Source organism: Diabrotica virgifera, chromosome 2 (assembly GCF_917563875.1).
Source record: "Diabrotica virgifera virgifera chromosome 2, PGI_DIABVI_V3a".
NCBI lineage: Eukaryota > Metazoa > Arthropoda > Insecta > Coleoptera > Chrysomelidae > Diabrotica > Diabrotica virgifera.
The window spans coordinates 5,928,400-5,953,469 of NC_065444.1; the positions used below are offsets into that span (position 1 = coordinate 5,928,400).

Sequence of the window (25,070 nt, forward strand, 5' to 3'; positions counted from 1 at the left end):
TCGGATTAATCGGGACCGCGGCTGATCCGGGTTATCGAAAATCTGGGTTAGCCGGGGAAATTGGTAAAAATTAATAAAATGCGGTATACTTACAGATAGTTGGCGTATTCCATGACGTTTTTTCCATCTATCCAGCCAACCTTGACTCGTAGTGAAATTTGATTTACAATCAGGCAACATTTTATTCAGCTTGAGTGCTGATTCTTGAATAACTGGTCCAGACACTGGTAAACCACGTTCGCGTTTCGCACAAAACCACACATACAAAGCGTCGTCGAGAGTCTCATTTTTAGCTTTATTAGCTTTCCACCGATTGTCCAAACTGTCTTTTGTTATCATTTTGAAACAAAATTCTCCGGTTTTAGTTCTATTTTTCTTCCAATACGATACTGTAGATTTACCGACACCATATTATGATGCTGCAATTGTTTTTAAAGATTCGCCTTTATCTATTCTACCTAATGCTTCTAGTTTCTTTTCCATTGTCACTACAACATTTTTACGTTTTGTTGCCATTACTTAGACAAAAAACACACAAGCACAAAATCTTAATAGATTTACGAACGATTACAGAAAGGAAGCGAACAATGCGACTGTACTACACACAATACAGTCTCAATCGCAACGATGTTATGTTATTTAATAACAGTGAAGACTAAGACCAATGTTTAAAAAAGAATTTTTTTTAATAGTCTTTTAGTCTTTTTTAAACAATGCTAAGACCGTTTGAAATAAATAAAGGATACTACAGGTGCCTGTTGTTTCCGACAACACGACAATGAACGTCGTGTGCCATGAGTCATTTTTACTATCGTAGGTATATGTAGTTCAAATTACACAAATACCCATTATCTCTCAAATATCATATTACATACATTTTTATTGTTGAAATGTTTGTCTGATAAAAAACGGCCCAGGTTAGCCGGACTTCCGGGTTATCGGGGGCCGACTTATCGGGGTTCCACTGTACTACTATTGCAGTTTCATAACTTCATCTTCTTCTTCACGTGTCGTATAAGAATTATCCAACGTTGGCGATCACCATTGCGAAGGCTCCTGTATCTTCGGTAACATGGATAGATAGATAGATAGATAGATAGATAGATAGATAGATAGATAGATAGATAGATAGATAGATAGATAGATAGATAGATAGATAGATAGATAGATAGATAGATAGATTCAAAGAGGTCGCCTTTTACCTATTTCACTGCGAATTTTTCAGATCTATTGTGGCCCTCTGGTTATAGATTACAATTTCTAGCCTGACCTCTTTAAAACGGTCTAATAACTTAAAGGCTGAAACTTCCATGTAGAGTTCTTTTCCGGTGGATTTTCTTCTTGTAATGCAAAGAACCGCACATTTGCCAGAGTGTCACACTGGCATAGAATGTTCTCTGCTGCTTCTTCTTCCAAGTGACAGCATCTGCACATGTCATCATCTGACAATCCCATTAGCTTTAAGTGTCTATTCAGCTTATAGTGCCCTGTTAGCAGACCTACTATGACTTAGACTGTTTTCCTGTCTTTGCTTATTAGGGCTGGCCTAAATTTTGGCGAATATTCTATAATGAACTGTTTCGCCTGTCTTTACCCCGGTGGATTCCTTCACCATTCCAAAGATTTTTCAGCTACCCACTTTCCTGTAGTCATTTTTGTTACTGCCTTTGCAACACCTCATAAGGGTTTCATTCCAACGAATAGCCTTGTTTGGCCATTTCATCTGCTTTTTCATTGCCCTTATGACCCTCCTGCCCCGGTACCCAGGCTATGGTAACATTGCTACGGTCTCCTAGTTTATTTAGGGCACCCACACAATCCCATACTAGCTTAGAATTTACCTCTAAAGAATTGAGTGCCTTAAGCGCTGCCTTGCTATATGTGAAGATGGCAATTTAACAGAACGTTCTATTGTGCCTTTCTATTTCTTCGAAGCAGTGATGTATTGCCGTTATTTCCACCTGGAAAACTGTGCAAGGCAGACAGCAAGACAGAAAAAACGTAATAGCTGATCATTCGGATTTTGAGCTCTACATTAAGTGACAGTATAGTGCTAAAGAATCAATAGGGTCACTTCTTCAAAAATCGTTTGTTCTCTATGTTCCATTTTGGTGACAATATCACCAAATTTGTCAAAAATTTTAGTCCTTCGCGCAGATGAATGACAGATAACGGGATACTACGTTTTCCGGGATTGAGCGTTATCGTCGCGCAGTAAAAATTTCTCTCAGAAATGGATTGCAAAATTGGAACCAAAAAAATTCGAGACACGCAAGCACGCAAGACCTAATATTCACATTAAGACAAGTAAGTGAGAAGGTAATCAAGAAGAATAGAGAGATACGTATGTGCTTCATTGACCTGGAAAAGGCGTTTGACAGAATCTGAAGAAAGAACGTATGGAAGACACTAAAAGAAAGGGGAGTCGACAGACACATAATAGAAGTAATAAAGGATATGTACAAAGATAATACAAATACAGTAAGAACCAATAACTAGGAATCCAGAGAATTTACTACAAGTCAAGGCGTCAAACAGAGATGCGTGCTGAGTCCACTGCTATTCTCAATGGTACTGTATGAAGCGATAAAGAAAGCCAAGAGAAGAATGAGAAAACTAACATTAGGATACTGGCAAATGAAACGGACTCAACTATCGGAGCTAATATTTGCAGAAGACATGGTATTGATAGTAGAAAACAGAGAAGACTTACAGAATAACTTATCAATAACTTACAGATAAATAATCTTGAAATCCTAGAAGAATAACTATCAAACATAAATATGAAAATTAATTCAGAGAAAAAAAACAATGATAATTTCAAATACTAGGAAGACACACGCAATAGAATGAGACGGGAAATAACTAGAGCAAGTGGAATATTTTAAATACCTAGGAGTAATAATCGAATCAAATTGTAAACAAGACATCGAAATAAACGAGAGAATGGGACGAACAGGAAGCTTATTTAACGCTACGAAAACAACATTTTTGGGGAAAAAAGAGATACCGGAAAAAATAAAAATGGCAGTCGTTAAATCAGTAGTTAGACCAGCAATCATGTATAGCAGCGAGACATGGACACTGACGGGGAGACAAAAATCCAGAGTCAATGCTATGGAAATGAGGTTCCTGAGGAAAATTTTTTATTTTTTTTTTTTTTATTTAAACAATATAAATACACCTAATCTACAAGATTAATCAGTATTTTTTCTTTAACCTAATTTCCCTAAAAAATGTTTGTAAACTAGATGTCACCTGGTCCATCCTAGCTTTTTTTTTACATGAAATGTCCACTTCTTTGTTGTGGCTACACAGCACAGCACTGACTCTGCTTTTCACTAATTGCTCACGTATTTGTTGTGGTTACAATACAATGCACAACACTAACTAAGCCCGGCACAACTTCACACATTACACGAGCTCGAACGGTTTAGTCCTCTTGAGCCTTCGCATCTGGGATTCGTTGACAAGAAGCTGAAGTGCTTCATGGTTGGGATGCTTATGGAGCCTGTCTTCATGTCTCCTGGCGACTTTCTTGATTTCATTTGGAATAGATTCGATTTTAAGATCTCTACGCAAATCGTCGTTCCGAACATACCAAGGAGCACATACAATATTCCTTAATATTCGGTTCTGGAGCGTTTCTAAATTTCGGTAATTACTTTTTTTGGTACAGCCCCATAATTGTAGGCCATAGGTCCACACCGGTTTCAATATCTGTTTGTAAATTAGTACTTTGTTCTGGATGGAAAGTTGAGAGTACCTACCTATTAGCCAATACATATTTTTGTACTTTATCTTCATCTGTTCAGTTTTCTTTTTAACGTGCTCCTTCCATTTTAGTTTGACGTCGAGATTTAAACCCAGGTATTTCGCTGTTTTTTTATTAGGAACAACGTTGTTGTTTAGGATAATTGGAAGATTATTGATTTTCTTGTTAGTGAAGTTAATATGAACTGACTTCTGTTCATTAAACTTTATACGCCATTTTTTGGACCAGCCTTCTATACCATTAATTGCATTTTGTAAGTTAATCGTAGATTCCTCTATAGTTGCTCCTATTGTCATGACTGCTGTATCATCAGCAAATGTGGCCAGTTGGATGTTTTCCCTCTCCGGAATGTCAGATGTGTACAAAAGGTATAGTATTGGTCCAAGAACGCTACCTTGTGGAACCCCTGCATTTATTTGCTTTAACTCAGAGTACTCGTTTTCCATTTTAACTCTAAATGTTCGCTGGTGTAGGTATGACTTCAATATTTCAACGAGTTGCATAGGAAATATTTTCTTTAGCTTCATTAACAGACCGTCGTGCCATACTTTGTCAAATGCTTTTGCGATATCCAGGAATACTGCCGAACAAATTTTGTCCCCTTCCAGTGCTTTTTCTATTTCAGTTACTATTCGATGGATCTGGTCAATTGTGGAGTGTTTATCACGAAATCCAAATTGATGAGTTGGAATAATATTTTTTTGTTCAATTATATGGTTCATTCTTCGTAGTAGTAATTTTTCAAACACCTTTGAGATTATGGATAGTAAGGAGATTGGCCTGTATGATGTTAATTCATGGTTATCTTGTCCTACTTTTGGTATCATTATAACCTCTGCAGTTTTCCAAAGGATGGGAACATATCTAAGCCTAAAGGATGCATTTATTAGTGTAGTAAGCTTTACTATGGCTTTTCTAGGTAATTTTTTTAGTATCTCACCATTGATCAGGTCAAACCCAGGCGCTTTTTTTGTATTGATGTTTTTGATTAATTTTTGAACTTCTTTTGTAGTAGTCAGTTGTATGTTAACAGAATCAAAAGCTACTGGTTCATCGTCTACATGAGTTTCCCCAGGGTTTGGCTGAAATATGTTTTCTAAATAATCAGCGAACGCATCCACTTTCTCTTTGGGATTTCTTGCCCATGTTCTGTTTTCTTTTCGTAGAGGAGGTACATGCTGAACTGGCTTATTTATCTTTTTGGCTGCCTTCCAAAGGGAGTAATCGGTGCATTCATCATCAGTTAGTTCTCTCAGGTACTTATTGATTGATTCGTTTTTAATTTTCGAGATTTCCCTTTGCAGATTGTTGAATACCCAGTAAAAATAAGCAACGGCAAATCTAGGGGATTTTTGTTATTGTATGATGTAGTTGGAAACAATGTTATGTAAGTGTCAGATGTCAACTGTAAGAAAAACATGTGTCAAAAAGAAAAATAAATGTTGATTTTGATGTTTAAGTTATTTGTAGAATTATTGAGTTTTCTTTTAAAATAAAACTGACTAGAAGTACTTCGGTGTTTAATTAACATCCACGCAATTCTGCAAAACATCAGGTTATGGCCCAGATCACTTGTTTTCGTGAGTATTTCGCCAGTAAAAAAAGTCAGTGTTGAAGAGCCTGTGTCGGTAGTTTGCCGCGGCCAACGAAAATAAAAAAGAAAAGCTGAAAAAAAGGTGAAAAAGAAGCTCGAGTATATATACATAAAAAAAGAAAAACATAAATCCGAAAAATGGAAAATTCATCGGCTGCGTTGAAACTTAGTGGTGGTGACAACTGGGTAGCCTGGAAATTTCAAACAAGGGTAGTGCTAAAAAGCCGTGGTTATTATGACATAGTAATAGGAAAGTCTGTGAGACCGAGCACTACTGGAGATGACCAAAAGAAATGGGATGCTGGTGATTCAAAAGCACAAGAATTTATAGTAACCAGAATAGAGCAAGGCCCTATGACACACATTTTATCCTGTGAGACCTCGAAAGATATGTGGACAAAGTTGAAGTCTGTCTACGACAAAGAGTCAGAGGTGAGCATTCATTTAATGCAACAAAAGTTTTTTCTCTTGGAGTTTTCATCAGGTAAAAATGTTGCCTCATTCATATCACAGCTTGAAGAGATAAAAAATAAGCTAAAGCAAGCTGGTGAAGAGCTGTCCGATAAAATGATCATGACAAAAATACTTATGGCATTGCCAGAGGAATATAAGCATTTTCGGTCCGCATGGGAATCCGTACCATCTGATAAACAAACCCTAGATGAACTTACATCAAGACTACTTATCGAAGAAGAAAGAAGTAAGTCAGCACAGGGCAGCACAGCATTGGCGATGAAAAGTGATACAAGCAGAGAATTTAAAGGGCAAAAGAAAACCAGGTTAAAGTGCCATTTTTGTGGCAGAGGTGGCCATATTGCGAAAAATTGCTTTTTCAAGAAGAAAGAGAGAGATAATAATAGCCAGAAAGACATAAAAGTATGCAGTCAATGTAAAAGACGAGGACACAACTTACAAGAGTGTTGGTTTAATAAAAATAAAAATGAAAAACAACAGACAAGCAGAGAAGAAAATAAAATTGACAGTAATGCATTCATGGTATATACTGGGAGTAAGAAAAATAAAAATGAATGGTGCTTGGACACAGGAGCTAGCGAACATATGTGCTGGAATCAAGATCTGTTTGAAGAATTGATAGAGATAAGCTATAAAAAACAAGTAAAAGTCGGAAATGGAGAAAAATTACCAGTTAAAGGTATTGGAAAAATAACTCTATGGGCATTTAATGGTAAGAAATTTATAAAGTCAACCCTGTCAGATGTATTATTTGTGCCAGATTTAAAATTTAATTTATTCTCAGCTGGATGTGCCTTAGATAAAGGTTATAAGATGTTTTCAAACAATGAAAAATGTGAATTTTATAATGACAAAGGAGAAATAAGAGCATTGGCAACACGGGATAACAAATTATACAAAATGTTATTCTCACAAGAACAAAACACTGAAACCTTTGCAAATATTTTAATTTCGGAACGCACCCCTAACGAAAACTTGTCTGACGGTCAAGTTCAAGAAAACAGCTGTTTAGTAGATGTATTTTTATCAGAGTGTAATTCTGCAAAAACAACAGAAAGTTTGAGAGTTTGGCACCGCAGACTAGCACATCAAAATACTACATATGTGAGAAACTTTTTAAGGCAAAATAACATTGATTTTATAGACGAAAAATTCGTGTGTGAACAGTGTTTAACAGGTAAACAACACAGAATACCATTCAAGTTAAGTGAATCAAGAGCAAGTGAGCCATTACAATTAGTGCATACAGACGTATGTGGCCCTATGGAAGAAGAGTCTTTAGGGGGAAATAGGTATTTCCTGTTGTTAAAGGATGACTATACAAATTATAGGTACGCGTATTTCATGAAAAATAAATCAGAAGTTAAGAAACACCTTAAAAATTTTATATCATTAGCCGAGAGAGAGACAGGCTACAAGATGAAAACTTTACGATCAGATAACGGTTTAGAGTTTATGAACCAAGAAATAAAGGAGATGCTTGACTATCAAGGCATAAAACATCAGAGATCAGTAGTGTATACGCCTCAGCAGAACGGTAGGGCTGAGAGGGAAAATAGAACCCTAGTTGAATCAGCCCGAACTATGATACAAGGGCAAAAGTTGAATAAAAACTTGTGGGCAGAGGCCATACATACAGCAGTGTATGTTTTAAACCGAACAGGCCCTAGTAGCATAAAAAATGTGACACCTTATGAATTATGGTACAAAAAGAAAGTCAATAATATTTCTACACTCAAGAGTTTTGGTTCTAGAGTATCAGTGCATGTCCCAAAAGAGAAGAGATTAAAATGGGATGCAAAAAATATGTTTGGTTTCTTTATTGGCTACAGTGAGGATGTAAAAGGTTACAAAATATTTGTCCCAGACAAAAATAAAGTTGAAATTCATCGAGATGTCATATTTTTGCCCGAAAAAACCATAGAAATAAAAAATGGGGAGACAGACATGAATAAAAACATACAGATGATATGTGAGGAGATAAAGTCAGAAGAAGATGACAGTGAAGCAGAAGAACCTCAAAATAATAGAGAAGAAAGCAGTGAGAGTGACCTCGAAACTGATAGCAGTATTGAAAATGTGAATGAAATAGAGCAGGAGCATGGATATGACCTGAGAAGACATATAAAAAGACCCTCAAGATATGATGATTATGTTCTGGATGATGACGAAATGAGTTTGTTGATTTTTAGTGATGATGAAGAACCCCAGACGTATGATGATGCAGTGGCCAGTAGTGAGTGTAAAAATTGGAAGAAAGCTATGCAATCAGAAATAAATGCGTTGCTAGAAAATGAAACATGGGAGTTTGTGCAAAGTAGTGATGGTCAAAAAGTCATTGAGTGCAAGTGGGTGTTCAAGAAAAAGAAAAATGAAAATGGTAAAGTAGTGAAATATAAAGCTCGTTTGGTAGCTAGAGGTTTTCAACAAATTGGTATGTGTTTTAATGATATTTATAGTCCAGTAGCAAAATTACCATCAATAAGGATTTTCTTAGCCATGTGTAATACTTTTGATATGAAAATTCATCAAGTAGATGTTTGTAGTGCATTTCTAAATGGGGATATTAAAGAAAATGTTTTTATTTCACTCCCAAAGGGATTTAAAGAAAAAGAGGGCACTATTTGCAAATTAAGAAAATCCTTATATGGTTTGAAAAGTTCACCTAAAAATTGGAATGACAAATTTCATAATTTGATGCAAAATTTGAGTTTTTCAAGATCTGAATATGAATATTGTCTTTATATTAAAGTAAATGAAAAAGGTAGGATATACATTTTGCTGTATGTTGATGATTTGCTGTTGGCAGGTACAAATGATCAAGAAGTTGAGAAAATAAAATACATTTTAAACAAAAACTTCAAAATGAACGACTTAGGTCAAATAAAACATTTTTTGGGTATGTGCATAACTCAAAATTTGTCTGAAGGCAAAATAAAAATTAATCAAACTGTTTACTTAAAAAATGTTTTGAAGAAATTTGACATGTCAAGCTGCAAACCATCAACAACACCAATGGATAATAATTTTCACCACGATTTTCTCAAACGAGAAAAATCTGAGAGCATAGAGATAGAAAAGAAATGTAGAGTTGCTATAGGATGTTTGATGTATGCAATGTTATGCTCAAGACCAGATTTGTGTATAGCTATAGGTATATTAAGCAGGTATCAAACATGTGCAAGTAACGATTTGTGGGTAGCAATAAAAAGAGTATTGAGATATATTCAAAGCACAGTTACTATGAGTTTGATATACTATAAACATAAATATAAACAGGAAAATTTGATAGTAGGGTACTCAGATTCAGATTGGGCAGGTGACCGTACTGATAGAAAATCTACATCAGGATATGTATTCAAAGTTTTTAATTGCACGGTGTCATGGGCATCACGGAAACAGTCTACAGTCAGTTTGTCCTCTACTGAAGCTGAATATGTTGCACTAAGTGTATGTGTGAGTGAAGCATGTTGGCTAAGATACTTAATGTATGATTTAAAAATAAAACCTGATTATGTAGCGGTTCTAATTCATGCAGACAATCAAAGCGCTATAAGGGTTAGTAGAAATCCGGAATTTCATAAAAGACTAAAACATGTTGATATTAGATTTCATTTTGTACGAGATAAAATTAAGGAAAATATTGTTGTATTAAAATATCTTAATACAAGTGACCAACAGGCTGACATATGTACAAAACCATTAGGTTTAACTCTGTTTAAAAAATTTAGAGAGTTGCTAGGTTTAGAATAAAAAAATTAATTTAGATCTAGGAGATTTACCGTTGAGGGGGGGTGTTGAATACCCAGTAAAAATAAGCAACGGCAAATCTAGGGGATTTTTGTTATTGTATGATGTAGTTGGAAACAATGTTATATAAGTGTCAGATGTCAACTGTAAGAAAAACATGTGTCAAAAAGAAAAATAAATGTTGATTTTGATGTTTAAGTTATTTGTAGAATTATTGAGTTTTCTTTTAAAATAAAACTGACTAGAAGTACTTCGGTGTTTAATTAACATCCACGCAATTCTGCAAAACATCACAGATGTTGTGTGAGCCTATTAAGCTTATTTTTATTTTCTTTAATTCGAGTTCTTTGCCATATCTTCCGAGCCTTTCTTTTTTCCTGTATCAAGTCTCTAATTTCTTTGGGGTAATTGTTTCCTACTGTTTTTCTTTGGATTATAGGTGTGTTGTTCCACGCTGCCTGCTGGATGTTTATCATAAATAGATCGGTTTCTTGTTCCAATTGTTCTGTCGTTTGAATAAATCCACTGAACTCAATTTTCTCATTAATTTCTGATTGGAAGTTTACCCAGTCCGTAAACTTATTGTTCAACGCGGGTTTCATTTCAGTGGTAACAATTTGCTCACTAATTGTTAGTAGAATTGGAGAGTGGTCAGATATAAGCTCCTCTACATCCTCTACTTTTATAAAATTTGTTGCTACACCTCTGGATATGAAAAAATCTAGGAGGTCTGGGATTCTGTTTGCATCACTTGGCCAGTAAGTGGGTTTCCCAGTAGAGTGCCATCTACAATTTTGTCCGGTCACAACATGCTGCAATTCTTTACCTTTAGGTGTTGAGAGTCTGGAGCCCCAACAGGTATTTTTTGCATTAAAGTCTGCGCCAATTATGTATTTTTCACCCAAGGTTGACAAGAAGTTAGCATAGTCTTCTCTTTTGAGGTTATGTCTAGGAGGGAAATATGCAGCTGCAATGTTAAGTGTGTATTTCTTAGTTTTAACACTGATAGAGGCACATTGTATTTCTTCGGTTTCAATTTTTTCACGTTCCCAGTGGAGAATACAATTTTTAACAGCGACAGCAGCTCCGCCTCTGGCTGAATTTTGTGGATGTATGGCATGATAGATTTGATAACCTTGCAGCTTAATAAATGATTGTCTAGTTAGATGTGTTTCTGCAATTAGGCATATGTCTATTTTTTGTGTTTGTAGGGTTACTAATAACTTGCTGGTGTTGTAAGAGTCCATTTGTATTCCATTGGAGTATCCTAAGGTCCGGGGGCATTATAGTCTTATTATGATCGGCTTCTGATATTTTCAAGTCTGTCCAGCCTTTCAAGTACTTTTTTGTTAAATTCTTCTTGTTTGCTCATTTTCTCCATTATTTTTTGCAGCATTTCAGTTACTGTGTCTGTATTATTTTCAGTTTCTGGTTGTGCTACTTGAGCATAAGATACTTCAGCTCTTCTTAAAGTTTGGTGTCTATCTTCCATATTTTCTATATTTAATCTGCTCTCAGGAGCCTTATTATTTATATTTTTATTTCTTAGTGTTTGCAGAGCTTTTGCAGTGCTACATCCTCTATAATTAGCTGGATGGTCATTGCCGCAGTGAGGAAAATAGCAAACAGAAAGAGGACAGACAAAATACGAAACGACAAAATTAGACAAAACCTAAAACTAGAACCAATCAATGAAAATGGAGGGACAACTTAGATGGTTCGGGCACGTGTGTAGAATGTCGAACGAGAGGCTAACAAAACGAGTGTTCGAAACGAGAGTTCAGGGGAAAAACAAAAGAGGAAGACCAAGAGTTATGTGGGTAGATGAAATCAGAAAAGACGTCGAGAAGAAGGGATTGACATTGGAAAGTGTAAGAAACCTAACGCAAGATCGGAAAGCATTTAGACTACAATGCCAAACTCAACTCCGCCAGCCTTACACCTAAAGGTAGAAAGGCTTAGGACTAAGTAAAAAAAATTCGAGAGTGAGCTTACTGATTCTTTAGCATTAAACTGTGACTAAGGTCTGATCTTGTAAAAGATGTTCATGAGTATTTTCCTCCCTCGCTTGTTCGATTCTTGATACAATTTCTTTTATTTGAATTACATTGGCTTTTCTATTGTCAATAACTATTCGAAATTTCTTTGTTGCTGAAAGCGTCGGCTATTTCTGGTATTGGTACTACCTAAATACAGGCAGAATATGCAGGAATTGAAGGCCTAATAATGTTCTATAATGTTTCTACTATATCTGCAAATATCTTCTTGCATTGATTTATTGTCTAAATACCTTAACATAAATGGTATTTTCGACTCACGTTTTAATTTCATGTATAGGTAAAATTGTTGGGTAAAAGCATCATACTTCATATAAGGTTTTTGTTTATTGTTTGTTTTTAAAGTCATGGCTAAGTTATTCCAATTAATATAATGTAAAAAGACTAAGTTTTCACTCTAATGGCATATAAAACAACATAATGCTATTCTACATCTCACCAGAATGAAAACAATGGTAACCTTCTCTGGTTATTATTGAAAATGGTTATTCATTTTTAATATAATGTAATTACACAATACCTGTAATCAGGTATCACTGATGTCGTCGAATGCACAGCCAAGCTGAAATGGAATTGGACAGGCCACGTAGCAAGACTAAAAGACTCAAGATGGACCAGAAAACTAACTGACTGGCGCCCAAGAGAAGACAAACGTAGAAGAGGACGATCACCAACACGCTGGATGGACGACGTTAAACGAATGTCCAAGAAATGGCAATAAGACGCACAGAACCATGAAGAGTGGCGAAAAATGGGAGAGCCCTAGGTCCAGTAGTGGACGGACGAGGTTGCATGCTGATGATGAATTACACAATCAAATTAATTTGTATTATTTAAATCAAGATATTTACAAAAAAAATCCACAAGGAAAAAATTTTCCTGTAGTTCTCTGTACACCATTTATTACAAAAACACATGAAATCCTCTATAAAAGGTATATTTGTTAAAATCCCTATACAGGGCTACATCATAAAACAGTTGACCGATCATCATCAGTGTTTTCCTAAAATGTGTATAACCTGATAAAATTATGTAAAGTATTTAAAATTTTGACTACGATTTTAAAAAGTTATAGGTTATACTCACTTGAATCGAACATGCTAACCACCAAAGTAAAAAATATTTGGGTAAAAACCCTTTAAAATTAATCCGTCATAGGAACATATAAAAATTATGTGAATTTACTCATGGATGTTTAAAATATCCAATGTTTTACGCTCGAAGTACCATTGAGCTAAATTTGACTTGTTTACATCATGACTGTGTGGAAGCAAGTGGCTTTGATAGCGGAAATTCTGAATGGTGACATGACAGAAATGACAGTTCCACAGGAAGATAAAATTTCCCTGTTGGTTTTGTGATATTTATTGTAAAGTTTGTTAAAGTATTAACAATAAAAACAGTCGCTCCCACTATGGTAAATAATCTGTTAAAATGAAAATGAACTTGATAGAATATTTGTAATGAAAGAGATGGGCAAACCACATTACACGTTGGAACTAAAACTTAATAAACATTATCAAACCCTCTTATGTGAACATCTAGGGCTTAGAAAAGCAATTTTATGTTGATATCATGTTATCGATTTTATTCGAATGATTGGAAGTTGTTATAGTATGTGGAAGTACCATAAAAGATCACAATAGGGGAGACAGAGATGTAGAAATGTCTCATAATCTGGCAGGGATGTATAAAACAAGCTTAGATTCATGCGACTATTTCCCAAGGTCCCTGCAGGCTACCCAATCAGAACTCTAAGGGTTCGACAAAACAGACCGTCGTATGATATAGTTAACCATAGGAGAGAGGGTTGATTGTAAGAGGTGTATGAGATTATAATGGAAATGTGACATGAACAGGACCCAGAAAGAGTAGTGAGACTATTAAATTTAGTTATAATGTGAATATATTGGGTGAAGATAGTCATAGAAAAATTATGGATGAAAATTAAAAGATGGAGATGTATGTGGGTGATGATAGCAGATGTTAGTTTGTATGTGTATCATTGGATAGATGATAATGGTTAATGGGTAGAGATGAATAAGAAAAGAAAATCATTATGGATTGTGCCAAATCAACTGTAGGTGTAACTTTAGGAAAGTGATGGAAGTAATAAAGAGGTGGAAGTAATATTGTAATTAAGAAAGAAGTTAAGAAAAGAGTTGTCGATGAAGTGGGTGAAAGTCCCGGTTGAACGAAACATGGCGTGACACAATTTGGACTTTTTTGTTTTTCTTTGACTATTTCTAGGTCCTCGTATAAGTCCAACTTTAAGAAGTCTCTCTGTGGGATGTTGTGTAGGAGAGAGACGCCATCTGGAATATTCAGAGTATGATTTTTCTCTTTAACGATATTGTGAGAAGGTAGAGGTGTTCTCTCTTTTAGAGTGTTCAAGAGAGCGAGAAGTAAGTGATCTACAAGTTCTTCCTATGTAAGTGGCATCACAGTCAGAACATTGTAGTTTATAAACACAACCACGATTCATATAGTTGATAATATCTTTGGAGTTGTATTGAGACTGTTCTAAGTTGTTGGATACCTTAAAAGAAATTTGAACATTATCTACTGATCTTTTTATAATATTTGAAATATCCCCAGACAGTCTATCTTCGTGGAAAGGTATGGAAGCATAAGTAGGTTTGGTTGTCAAATCCTTAGGGAATGCAGCATGTCGTAAGACCTTGAGCTGTCTTTTATGAATGAGCTTGCTTATGATGTCTGGATCGTATCCGTTATTTTAAGCTATTTGACGTAGTATATTTAATCCTTTCTTGTAGTTGGATTGTGATAAGCGGATGGTTTCAATACGGTGCATGTAACTGTGAAAAGCAGCAAGTTTGTGTGACATAGGATGATTGGAAGATGATGGAATAACGTGATCGGTCTGTGTTGGTTTCCTATAGATACTGAATTCGAAGTAGTCATTTAATCTGGTAATAGTAAGGTCGAGAAAATTTATTGATTGGGAAGACTCTAACTCAATGGTGAATTTAATATTGGGGTGGATTTGGTTGATTCTAGAAAGTAATAGTTCAGGTGTATTTGAGTTACCTGAGATGATGAGAAAACAATCAACATAACGATACCAATGGAGAATTTCAGGATTTTTCATGATATGTACGGATTCTAAATGATCCATAAAAATGTCAGCTAGGAGAGGTGATAGGCAACTACCCATGGCTAAGCCATCAGGTTGTCTGTAATATTTATTGTCCAATACGAGAAGTCTTGAGCTAGACAAAATTGTAGTAATTGAATTGGTGGTAAAAATGGTAATAGACCTTGCTCTTAGTGGAAGCGACTATTTTTATTGTTATTACTTTAACAAACTTTACAATAAATATCACAAAACCAACAGGGAAATTTTAACTTCTTGTGAAACTGTCATTTCTGTCATGTCACCATTCAGAATTTCCGCTATCAAAGCCACTTGCTTCCACACAGCCATGATGTGAACAAGTCAAATTTAGCTCAATGGTACCTCGAGCGTAAAACATTGGATATTTTAAACATTCATGTGTAAATTCACTTTATTTTTATATGTTCCTATGACGGATTAATTTTAAAGGGTTTTTACCCAAATATTTTTTACTTTGGTGGTTAGCATGTGCGATTCAAGTGAGTATAACCTATAACTTTTTAAAATCGTAGTCAAAATTTTAAATACAGTGGAACCTCGATAAGTCGGCCCCCGATAACCCGGAAGTCCGGCTAACCCGGACCGATTTTCATCGGATAAACATTTCAACAATAAAAATGTATGTATTATGTTAAAACATTTTATCTGCAGCCGCTTCTGGAATGTCTTAAAAATATCGAATTTCATTGATAAAACTTCCCTTCAATCATAATATAATATTTGAGAGATAATGGGTATCTGTGTAATTTGAACTATATGATAGTAAAAATGACTCATGCACACGGCGGCGGCAGAGCGACATTCGCAAACAACAGGCACCTGTTATTCCTTTATTTATTTTCAACTGTCTTTTAAAAAATTGTTTTTTAAACAATGGTCTTGTAAACAATGAAAGAGTCACTGTTCTTAAATTGCATAAGCAGACCAGACGTAATTATTGACACAACCAAACTGACTGAGTTTTTTTACCTAGAAATTAATAATACTCTATATTGTCTATACTAAACTCTATACAACCATAGGTAACTGTGCATATATATTTCATATTATTTTGCTTATAAGGGACTTTATCTATAAGTATACCGTATTTTATTAATTTTTACCATGCTCTCCGGCTAACCCGGATTTTCGATAACCCGGATCGGCCGCGGTCCCGATTAATCCGAGTTATCGAGGTTCCACTGTAATTCACATCATTTTATGAGGTTATACACATTTTAGGAAAACACTGATGATGATCAGTCAACCGATTGAAAACTAGTTCTGTTTGTTGTGTGATGTAGCCCTGTATAGGGATTTTAACAAATATACCTTTTATAAAGGATTTCATGTTTTTTTTTTCAAGATATTTACCTTCAATAAGCGACATTCGTATTAAATTCAACAAAATTATTTGTTTCCCTCCTTTCCTTCGACGAGCGTATATCATATTTCAAAATAAAATTTTATGCCTGAACAGCTCTGGAAAATACTAAAATGGACAGTTTCGTAATTACAAAACAAAGCGCTTCCATCGGCATTGCTTTTGAAATAAGAGAAACGGTAAAAGTGCAAAACAAAATTTTATGAGTGGCCATAAAGGCTATACTCGATACACCGGAGATTTATTTATTCACGTGCACATATCAGTGGCGCAACAAGTACATTAGAGAAACATTAGAGATGCCATTTTTAGAGAGGAACGTAGATTATATTGAAGTTAATAATATACATATACGAGTAACCTGGTTATGGTTTACTAATGCCTGGTTGTACCAACAAATCTTACGCTCCAGCTTAGACCAGCTCAGCTTTTAGATAGGGCCGCTCTATATCTCACTTAAGGGGGTATGTAAACGCCACAGTCAAAATGGTTGGTGATCATAGGAACTAAACGTTTAACAATTCTTTCAGTAGATGGCAGCACGTATATATATTCGAACATTTTAATAACGACGAATTTTAATTCTATTAACGACGGCGTTGTTGCCACGTACTAAATAGAACTTATGATCGTTACCGATCGATCGGTACTGTTCGCCTTCAATCGTACTTGTATTGTATTTACAGTGATGAGGGTGTTTAATTATTACCTGGAAATGGTAAATTCTTACTATTAATAGATAGCATTGTATAACTAGACAAATTTTTATCTTTTTTTAAACAATGCTAATAGATACAAAACGTTTCATTTGGAAATATTTTATCACTTATTGTATTTAGATTATATTTGTAATAATGTGATTTGTAATTTTGTGACAGTTATTAATTCTTTACCGGGTCAAAAATTTTTATTTTAAACTGATAAAGAAATTTGCAATTGTTTGAAATACAAGTATGTAGTAAATATAAACATTGAATCACACTTTTTGCTCTAAATTTTAAATAATCGCTTGGATTAAGATGAAATTTGGCATACAGATAGGTAACATGTCAAACAAGAAAAGTGATAGTGTGCCGATGTAAGATTTTGCCCTGAGGGTGAGTTTTATTCCATCTCGGGGGTGAACAAATATACGTTCAAAATAAGTCTGAAAATGGATAAACTGACTAATTCTAAGCAACTTTTGTTCTATAGGATTTTTTCACTAAATTAATATTCGAGTTATTTATTGCAAGTAAAAAACACGTTTTTAGGCGGCTTTTACAAATAACTCAAACAATAAGTATTTTATCCGAAAAAAACATTCTTAGCAAAAATATGTAGCTTCTAAAAAAGTATAAAAAAATGGTGTATTAGACCTGGATCCCGCGTACCAAAAAAACTTGATTAATAGCAAGTTGAAAATTTCTTAATAGCTTAACGGTGTCTAGTCGGACAAACTTTGATGTACGGGAGGGAACACTGGAACAGGGGAACTTCGTAACAGGGGGTTACGAAAACGTCCCAGGTATTTTGTCGGACAGAACATCCAATTGATTTCAAAAAAATTGGAATAAATCCTTTGTAAAAGGTATAAAATTTATTAAAATCCCTAAAGGGCTACATCAGAACAAAACGTTTTCGATTTTATTACAAAATCATCATCAGTGTAAGACAGTCTGGATGCTAGCTGAGCCACCAAAGAAATATAGGGGTAATAACCCTTCAAATATAAAATGTATGCTTTACAGATGCATATTTACTTAAAATGCCTTGTGATGAGCAAAAGGCAACAGGAATAATGCCCTAAGGTAAGGTATTTAAATTCCCAACATGTGGGATGCAAAAAAATTGAGTTTACATTTCGATGACTTTATGGCAACTGCTAATTGATTTGTTACCCTTTCATTAAACTCTCATGCAAACATCAGACTGCTAAACAACCGACTTGATTACTGTCATTTGACATGTTCTTCGTGTTCCACTCATTAAAATACACAGTTGGTGATAAACACCAGTCTGATTTTTACATGAAAGTTTAATGAAATGCTAACAAATCAATTGGAAGTTCTGTCCGACAAAATACATGGAACGTTTTCGTAATCTGACGTTCCAAATTTTTAAGCTGTTCCACAAATAAAATTTCCCCTGTTCCAGTGACTAGACACCGTTAAGCTATTAACAAATTTTCAGCTTGCTATTAATCAACTTTTTTTAGATACGCGGGATCTAGGTCTATATATTATGAACTCTATGGACCCAGTTGAAACAAAGTTGTAGCTAATAAAAAATAGTTTCATATCCGCCAAATTTCAAAGTGAATATTTCAACGTGAAATAATCAAAAAATGATGCACTTTTTTGGGGAAAACTCATTACAACTTTTTTTAAAGTGTTTAAAAAATATTTATTTTTGTTTTTTTTTTAGTTTGTAGCATCAAAATTAAGCAAATGCTCAGAATATAGTTGGTCCCTTTTTTTGGTCAAAAACCCCGGGAAAATCACCCCCAATTATCATCTTAAATCAAATCAATCGTAACCACTTCACAAGTTACTTTCTATCTATCTTTGAGCCTTAGGACCAGTATTTTATGTCCTGGTTAGCTAATCGGGGTTTAATCGGGACAGAAAACTACCTCTTAGGGTCTCTTGCGTTGTCCTCCTCCTCCTAAGTGCCTTCTCTATTGAGGTTGGCGATCAATATGGCAAATTTCTCTCTGTTCTGGGCTTGATAAATTAAGTCATTCCCTGTTGTGTGGGTCCAATCTCTGATGTTTCGGAGCCAAGATTTTTTCTTTCTTCCTATACCCTTTTTACCTTCGATTTTGCCTTCTAATATTACCGGAAGCTACTCAAATTTCCTATGGCGCATTATGTGTCCTAGATATGACGTCTTTCTAATTTTGATTGTATTGATCAGATGAGGACGTGTGTTCATTATTTACAGTACTTCTTCATTTGTAGTTTTGGTGGTCCAGCTTATTCTTAGCATTCGGCGGTACATCCACATTTCGAATGAATTCAGTTTGTTGACATCATACTGTTTTAATGTCCAGGTCTCACAGCCATATAGTAATAGAGACCACACATAACAGTTTAGTGTTCTCAATCTTATTGTGACTGATAGCTTGGGGTTACAGAGCATTTTAAGCATGTTCATGAAGCCAGATCTTGCTATTTCAATGCGTCTTCTAATTTTTTTGAGTGGTCTAGTTGACTGTTTAGCTCTGTGCCCAGGTATATGAAGTTTTGGGAGCTCTGAGGGGTGATACCATTGATTTGTATGTTGGAATGTCAACACGGGAAGTTTTTTTACTCAGAAAATTTTACATTTTCATCTCATTTCTAATTCTTGTTCTTCATGTGCATTGTCCGTTGTGGAAGTTGGCTATCATCATAGCAATTTTAATTTTGTTTACAGCGTGTCTATAACTCGATCGATGTTAGTCCAAACCATTGGCGTAAGTTTTGAAGCCATGAGTGTCTTCTTCTTCCGGGTCCACGTTTACTCTCTATTTTACCCTATATTATCAGCTGCAGTATACGATATTTATCATGTCTCATAATTCATAATATATGACCGAGGTGTTCACATTTTCGTTTTTTAATTGTGAAAGATATTTCTTTTTGTTTTCCCATTCGGCGCAATACCTATTCGTTGGTGGTGTGAGTCGTCCAGAATATTTTGAGGATACGTCGGTACACCCACATTTCGAATACATCTAGCCTTTTCGATAATGTTTCCGTTATTGTCCAGCTCTGCTCCATACAACAAGACTGGAAATACATAGCATTTTAGCAGCCATATTTTTAGTGGGACAGATATGTCGCAATGATTGAATATATTTCTCATGTTGTAGCTCTGGTTATACTCTGAATATATTTCGGTTTTTTGATCCCATTTCGAGTTGACGACTGTTCCAAGGTATACACATAATTCTACGTGTTGAATTGGTTTTTTATTTTCAATTGTCTGGCAGGTTTTTGAGTTTTGCTCACTAGTGTCTATTTTTGTTTTATTTATGTTGAAGGTTAAATTCTCTTTTTCCACTCGCTCTTTGTAGGTACCCTGTCCATAAGATGCTGAAGTTCATCAATACTGCTAGCAACCACAACTCTATCGTCTGCATATCGGTTTATCTAATTATTACTCCAGTAAATTTCTGTATTTTTTTTTCACTTACGGAAATTTTTGACATAAATTAATCAATGATTATACAATATTGTTTTGTCTACAATTTTTTTATTAAAATAATGCCTCAACCAATACTAATGGCCATTGGCATGTGTAATGTGTGTAAAAATGTCGATGTCATCGTCTTTACAAAAAGCTAATTGTATCCGAACAATGCATTATTATAAAAATTAAATTTGCCAGAAAGTGAATAAAACTTAAATTGTTTTTAGATACGCCCCACATAACATGCTAGAGCTTAGGTTATCTATGTATTATGTAAAAACTAGTATAATCCCCCAGTAAACACTTTAAGACATTTTGAGCCTCGTTTAACTTTCAACCATTTGTATAACGTCACGGTTTCAAGTATAAAATATGTATATTTGTATTGTTAAGACATTGAGACGTTATACAATCATGATTGAAAGTCAAACAAGGCCCAAAATGTGTACTGAGAGGGGGTGGGGCCACTTTTCTAAACAAAACCGCGTGATTCATCGTATTTCCGTGGTTACAAAACTCGTTTTCAATTGTTTGCAGATTTTCTTAAAATCCGGCAAACGCGCATCTGTCGCCATTTAATACATCACTGCTGCCATCTACTAAATGACACGTGAACTCATCTTCTCATCTATTAAGTGACAGCGGAACTAATTTATCACTAGAAAATTGCCAACTTAATGCTGTAATATGAACAAAATCGCCAGATTGCAGCTTTTAACAATAATTTTTACCTTTAGGTACAGTTAATTTAAAAATTATGGCAGTACGGACAATGAAATTTTGTTTAAAATAAAGCTTTTTGCGTAGTTAATCGTTTCTGATAGTTATTTTCTACCGAAGTTCAAAAATTATTATGCAAAACGAATTTTTACAACAAGTTACTAAGTAAGTTATGACATGGACTCCTTTAAGTACAGTTATAAAAAATATACTACTTTCTTTGGAAATTTTAACTAGATACTATTAAAATAGAAAGTCTACAGTTCACGTACATACCCCTAAGTTGAAGATTGGTTTTGAAATAGTGACGATAACTGTACCTAAAAACTATATAAATTTTAACATTGTGTCATACCACCTTAAGTTACACCAAAATTTTCGATCCTTAGACGATTCCAGCAGAGGACCACCAACACACTGGATGGACGACATTAAACGAATGTCCAAGAAATGACAAAAAAGACGCACAGAAACGTGGAGAGTGGCGAAAAATGCGATAGACCATCAGTGGACGGAATAGCTTGCATGATGATTATGTTATAACCTATATTAACCTTATATATACAGTTAACTATTTTTAATAGGAAATAAGCCACATCTTTACTAAAAAAATGATTTTATTAACGTTTCGGCGTCCGAATCGGATGCCGTTGTCAAAATACAAAAAATAATAATGAAATAAACAAAAATGTTGTTTAGTAAAAAATTCTTCTAATAATTTATTTTTGTTGTTCTGAAGCTATTTCATTGTGGCATTTTTATGATTAACTATTTAGTGGGAAATTAGCCACAATTAAATTGAAAAAAAATTTTATATTAACGTTTCGAAGCCCAAATCGGGTTTCGTTGTCAAAAGCAAAATACTATTGATAATAAACTAATAGTATTTTGTATTTTGACAACGAAACCCGATTTGGGCTTCGAAACGGTAAAAAACTTATTTTTTTAGTAAAATTGTGGCTTATTTCCCATTAAAAATAGTTAATTGCAAAAATGCCACATGAAAATAGCTTTAGAACAACATGATATATACAGGGTGTTTCAATAAAAGGTAACACCGTCTCTAGGATGGGTAAAATGAAATCTGGGGTTTGCTTAGTAAAAAATTTTTCTAAGCGCCGTCCGTTTTCAACATACTTTGAAGAAAAAAAGTTTACAAATTTTTTACGATTTTTCAGAAACTACTGGCATCATTGTAATAAAATTTTATAAGAACATATCTTGGGAGCTGATACATCTCATGAATTTATTTTTATTATATAACTCTCGTAGAGAGTGCTAGTTACAAGGTTCGTAGCAAGTATTATCCAACCTAACTTTTGCTAAGGGTAGAATCATTAATCAAAATTTCAAGTGAACTTAAACATCACACAATTTACACCAAAAGGGTACTATTGGTTAAACTCTATACTGTGTACCGTTTTCGGAATATTTTGATTTGTAAATTATGAAGTAATAACTGATGCTGGTATAAAGTAATGGTGACGTTTTAATAGGTATATCTCAATTTTTCGTTTGCCATGGGAAACCGACATTTTATTGATTGTTATGACGATAAGTCAACAATAACTAGATTCTTGAAATAATTTCTTCATTCACCTTGATTTCTTGAATTCTCCAGGGCCAATTTAAATACAAATTCGAAATAATGATTAAATAGCAGGGATGACAAAACATATCCTTTTGTCACACCTATCTAATGGCTTGATTACACGTAACGAGTATAGTGGTGAGACAGCAAACTGTTACTAGGCCGAGACAGTGGTGAAGGCGAGAGATGGTTTATACGTATTTGGCAATTTTTGAATTTGGAGGCGAGTCAGTTCAGTTTCGATTCACAAAAACACAGAGTAGTGTACTTATACGTAAACATAACTAATACGTAAGCAAGGAGTAGTGTACTTATATGTAAAGCTAACATTAAAAACATATCAAACAGCTTATACAAGAATTGACGGATATATTATAATTATGAGAAGGAGATAAGCATCTTTACCCTACAGACAATGGATTTTAAGAAGACCAAATCTCGCTGCTCCTGATTTATTTGATTCATTGATTTTTTTATGTCTTGTCTCTATGTCGAATTTAAATTTTTTATTTTATTTGACTTCTTGAGTTTTAAAACCAACAATATTTATTTCTTCTACAATCGATACATATGCTGCATCACGTTTTTGTTTATTTTTATACTCCAGACAAAGATTTGAAATTTCATAAGCACGGGTGTGACTTATCTATACAATTGAACTAAACTTTATTGTCCTATCTGAGTTCCATTTGTTAGCTATTTTTGAGAATCACAAATCACATTGATTAACACAAGTCGTCTCCTCTGATGAAGTGGTAATATGCACAGTTATACAGCGAGTGTTGTTTACACATACCGAGTGGATTGGCGAGTATACGATTGAAGGGTGGGAGGTCGAAGAATCGGCCTAGTAAATAGAACAAGATCCGAGTGACTGTCTCGCCATATGACTGGGTCGAGTGCTCGGCCAAGTACTCGTTAGTATGTTTATACCAAACGAGCACTCGGCCGAGAACACTGTCTCGCTACAATACTCGTTACGTGTAATCAAGGTTTAAGTCCTCTCCTAATTGCTACTCTGCGAATGTGGAAGCTTCGATCTTAACTTTGGCGTTTTGGTTCCAGTATAAGTTTTTTAGTAGTTTGAGGACCTTCCTATCTAAACCGTTTTCTTTCAAACGTTTTAATAGTTGGTCGTGTCTTACTTTATCAAATTTGTGATTGATGGTATTTATAATTTTGGTGTTCAGAATTTCTGGTTCTTCATTGTTGTTGTCCAATCTTCCTGGTTTTTGTTATATGTAGTTAAAAATTATTTTGACATAGTCTTCCCATTCTTTGATCTTCGACCGATTCTCATTGTTTGCCATCCGTGTTCAGCATGGTGTGTAAGGTTGTACTATTGTTAGTAAATGTGAAATCTTTTACCGTCTTTATAAATTTAAAAAATCTGCCTTTGTTGCAGTTATCCATCACTTTCCGTTAGTTCTGGGTGTTGCCTTTATGTTTTTTCCTATTTCGTTGTTAATTTATTCTTTAATCATTTTCCACAGGACGTTTACGTCATGGGATTTGGTAATTCTATGGTGATCACTATTTTCTAAATAGATCAGTAAGGATCTGTGAAAAAAACTTCTATTTTTGGATGTGAGAGGTGGCATTCGGATTTTTGCAGGTAAAATTAGGTGACACCTTCAGTAATAATAATTGACTTATGCTCCTTCTCAAATATGCCCGGAACATTAATAAAAAAATTAAAAATTTCAAAAAACGTCGATTTTTTTCTGCTTTCTTTGCTTATAACTTTAAAACGATTCATTTTGGAAGAAAGTCGTAGAGAAATAAAATAAAGATAATTGAATTTTGTATGATATACGACTGGTCAAAAATGTCTTAACGTATTACCTTTTCTGCAATATAGCAATAAATACAAAATAAGGGGGCAAAATACGCCTATTGTTATTCAATGTTTTTAACCACTTTGGTGGCATCTAGAACCTTAGTAATTCACTTACGAAATTCCTTGTAATATACTTAAACCGTGTACTAAATTTCATTAAAATTTACTTAATAGATTTTGCATAATAAATTTGCAATCTAAATGTTTTTAAAAAAGTTCAAATTTTTTAAAATCTTTCTGAACAAAATGTAGACCATTTAGAAGTTGTCTAATTTTTTTACATATAAAGAGGTGCTCTACCTATCTAATACACTTTACAGAATTAAAATTGGATTATTCAAGGGGGCCTCAACAATGTTTTAAACTTATAAATAATTTTTTGGCTTATAAACAAATAGCTGTGTTTAATAATAAAAAAATTAATTATTAGCAATGCAAACAATTTAAACCGGTATAACTTGACTTAAACTTTCAAATGCTGTCAGCAGAATTGCTATTTTATTTTTAATCAAAAGTTATTCGCGTTAAAAAATTGCAATTTTTCGAATTTTTTAAAGTTCCACTGCGTTTTTCTCGAAAACTATGCATCCTACGAAAAAACTTGTAAGA

The 25,070-nt window shown here is 34.4% G+C and overlaps 1 protein-coding gene across 1 annotated transcript in view; it reads left to right on the forward strand.

Moving 5' to 3' along the window:
- LOC114324661 (KH domain-containing, RNA-binding, signal transduction-associated protein 2-like) overlaps nucleotides 1–25,070 on the forward strand; it is a 1,309,325-nt gene that overhangs the window by 869,656 nt on the left and 414,599 nt on the right. The gene's annotated exons all lie outside the window — the stretch shown is intronic.